The sequence below is a fragment of the Coffea eugenioides genome, chromosome 6 (assembly GCF_003713205.1).
Source record: "Coffea eugenioides isolate CCC68of chromosome 6, Ceug_1.0, whole genome shotgun sequence".
Lineage (NCBI taxonomy): Eukaryota > Viridiplantae > Streptophyta > Magnoliopsida > Gentianales > Rubiaceae > Coffea > Coffea eugenioides.
The window spans coordinates 5,693,206-5,697,052 of NC_040040.1; positions in this window are offsets into that span (position 1 = coordinate 5,693,206).

Here is a 3,847-nt window from a genome sequence, read left to right on the forward strand (position 1 = left end):
TACCGGAAGCAGAGTTATACAACCGAGCTCGTGGAGCGAACACCCGAGCGCGTTCGGGGAGATGCTGGGATCGAGCCCATGAAGAAGGCCAATGCTGAGGAGGCCCACCAATCGTCTTGAAGAGCGCTCAGGCGAGAGGCAGAGGACGACAAGCGGCCCGGAAGGACAGCAGGACCAAGGGACGTGGACGTGTTGACCAAGGTGCGAAAAAGTTGCCTAGATCATCCGGCCTTAGAAAGCCGACCCTTAGGGGCAGACAAGCCTTGGACTTCCCTCACTGCCCCCCGAGCTCGGGTCCTCACGGTGATGGAGCAGGAAGGGCTATCCCGACCTCCCCGGCCCTTGGCCGGGGATAGAAGCAGGAGAGATCAGGACCTGTACTGTGCGTACCACAGGGATGTGGGCCACGACACTGAAGACTGTCGCCACCTTAAGAAGGAAATTGAAAAGCTGATCCGGAGGGGTCATCTTGGCCAGTTCGTCCGCGAAGGGCGAACTGATCATAAGCAAGGAGGATTCAAGCGAGATCGGGCGCCCAGCTCGCACGACCGACCTCGGGGTCCTCGGGAGCGGACTCCGGTACGCGGGGAGCAGGCTCTGGCGGGAGTGATCAACACTATTGCAGGGGGACCTGCTGGAGGGGATAGCCATTCGGCTCGGCGAAATAACAGGCCTCCCCCCAGTGGGGAGAGCTCAAACAAGCGTTTAAAGATGTACGAGGAGATCATCTACGGGCCGGAGGATGCGGTACCTCTAGCTTCCAATAACCACGAGGCAATTGTGATAGAGGTCGTCGCATGTAACTATAAGGTCAAAAAGGTATACATTGACAATGGGAGCGCCATCGATGTGTTGTACTACAAGGCCTTCAGAGAACTACAGCTAGAAGATAAACAGCTCATTCCAGTTCGTACCCCCTTGATAGGGTTTGCAGGTCCGCCGGTAAGGCCTGAGGGAATGATAACCCTCCAGGTCACCATAGGGGAGTCACCAAGGTGCCGAACTGTTCAGGTAAATTTCGCGGTGGTAAAGGAGCCGTCCTCCTACAACATGATATTGGGACGTCCAACCCTAAACGCACTCCGAGCTGTCTGTTCGACCTTACACCTCAGCATGAAATTTCCCACTCCCGAGGGAGTGGCCGAGGTGCAGGGGGACCCGGAGGTAGCTCGAGCATGCTATATTGCAACCCTCAAGGGTAAGGAGAAGCTGGTGGCGCAGACAGCCCTTCTGGAGCCCTGGGAGCCTACTGAGAAGGAGGAGAGGTTGGAGACGGACGAAAATCTGCTTGAATTGCTTGTCAACCCCGAGCGACCTGATCGTGTGGTTAAGGCGGGATCTGGACTAAACGAGCAGGTAAGGAGGGCCCTGGAGTCCCTCCTGGAGGAGTACGCCGAGATCTTTGCTTGGAGTGCCGATGACATGCCAGGAGTTCCTCCCGAACTGGCAGTCCACAAGCTGCATGTGGATCCGAGCATCCGGCCAGTGAAGCAGAAGAAGAGAAACTTTGCACCTGAACGCAACAAGGTCGTTAAAGAAGAGGTGGGCAAGCTGTTGGAGGCTAGAATTGTGAAGGAGATCCACTATCCGACCTGGCTGGCCAACCCGGTGCTGGTCAAAAAGGAGGACAAGGCTTGGCGGATGTGCGTGGACTTCACCGACCTGAATAAGGCTTGCCCAAAGGATTGCTACCCTCTCCCTCGCATCGACCTGCTGGTCGACTCAACAACTGGGTACGAGATCTTCTGCTTCCTGGATGCTTTCAAAGGGTATCACCAGATAGCTCTGGATAAGGAGGATCAAGAGAAGACTGCCTTCATCACCGAATGCGGTACGTATTGTTATACCACCATGCCGTTTGGCTTGAAAAATGCAGGCGCGACCTATCAGCGGCTGGTCAACAAGCTGTTCAAGAACCAGATCGGCCAAAACATGGAGGTATACGTGGATGACATGCTGGTGAAAAGCCGAACTCAGGAGCAGTTCGTCGACGACCTCAGGGAGATCTTTGACGTCCTACGGAGCTCGCGGATGCGGCTAAATCCCAAGAAATGCACCTTCGGGGTCAGGTCGGGCAAGTTCCTTGGATACATGATATCAAAAGACGGAGTAAGGGCTAACCCCGACAAGGTAAAAGCCATCATGGACATGGCTCCTCCCCGAAGCATAAAAGAGGTTCAAAGGCTGGCTGGCAGGATGGCGGCCTTGAACAGGTTCTTGTCGAAATCTGCAGTTCGGGGTTCTCCTTTCTTCAGGGCCCTGCGAAGAGGCCCTCAGTTCGAGTGGACCCCCGAGTGTCAGCAAGCGTTTGACGAGCTGAAAGCCCACATCGCACGATTGCCCTCCTTGACCTCTCCTGCGCATGGAGAAACCTTATTTATCTATCTAGCAGTAGGGGAGGAGGCGATCAGTGCGGTACTAGTTCGGGAAGAAGGAAAAGTCCAGAAGCCTGTATACTATGTCAGCCGAGCTCTGCAGGGCGCGGAGACAAGGTACACCTCGATTGAGCGATATGTCTTGGCGTTAGTTCACGCGGCTCGGAAGCTCAGGTCATATTTCCAAGCTCACCCTGTGGTGGTTATGACCGACCAGCCACTCAAGCAAATTCTTTCAAGGCCTGACGCCTCAGGGAGAATGGTGAGGTGGGCCGTGGAGCTGTCCGGATACGACCTCGGCTACCAACCTCGCACGGCCATTAAGGCCCAAGCATTGGCAGATTTTATAGCCGAAGGGGTCTCCTTCGGACAACCGGAGCCGCAGGCCAAACGGACCAGAGACACAGCCGAGGCCCAGCAGGTCGGAGAAGCTGTCGAGGCCGCGCAGACGACCCGATCCCGGACGACCCAAGGCACGGCAGAGGCCAGGCATGCCGAAAAAGCTGCCCAGGTCGAGCGAGCCGCCAAGGCTTTCAAGGCCGAGCAGGCGGAGGGGCATGTCAAGGTCGGGCAGGCCACAAAGGGAGCTCAGGCCGGACAGATCGGAGACGCAGCGGAGGCTGAACACGCCGAAGAGGCTGTCGAGATCGAACAGGCCACTGGCGAAGTTGATCAGATCATTCCAGTCTGGACCCTGTTCGTAGATGGATCGTCAAGCAAGGAAGGATGCGGAGCCGGGCTCCTCCTGACTAGCCCTCTGGGGGATGAGTTGGCCTACGCCCTGAGGTTTGATTTCAGGGCCTCTAACAACGAGTCCGAATATGAGGCCCTGGTCGCAGGGATGGTGATAGCTCGGAAGTTGGGGGCCGAGTCAATAGAAGTCTACAGCGACTCACAGCTGATAGTCAACCAGGTAGGGGGAAGCTACGAAGTTAAGGAGGAGCCCCTAAGAAGGTACGTCGCCAAAGTGCATGAGCTAAGGGCCCAGTTCAAAGTATTCGCGCTCAAGCAGGTCCCTCGGAGCCAAAATAAGAGGGCGGATGCTCTGTCCAAGCTAGCTTCCACCTCGGTCGGCACGCTGAACAAAGAAGTCTTGGTGGAAGTCGTCAGAAATCGGGCGTATGACCAGGTGGACTTGCTTGTTATTCAAGTAGTGAGCTCATGGATGGATCCCATTATACGGTATTTAGCTAATGGAGAGCTCCCTCAAGACCGGGTGGAGGCGCGAAGGGTCCTCCTCAGGTCGCGGGGATACGAGCTCTCAAATGGGGTGCTTTACAAGAAATCCTACCTACGCCCGTGGCTGAGGTGCATTACTCCGGAGGAGGGAAACTACATCCTGCGTGAGTTGCACGAGGGCATCTGCGGAAACCACGTCGGCCCGAGGGTTTTGGCCAAGAAAGGAATGCTGTCTGGTTACTACTGGCCGACCATATTCTTGGATTCGACTGAGCTGGTAACTCGGTGCAAGT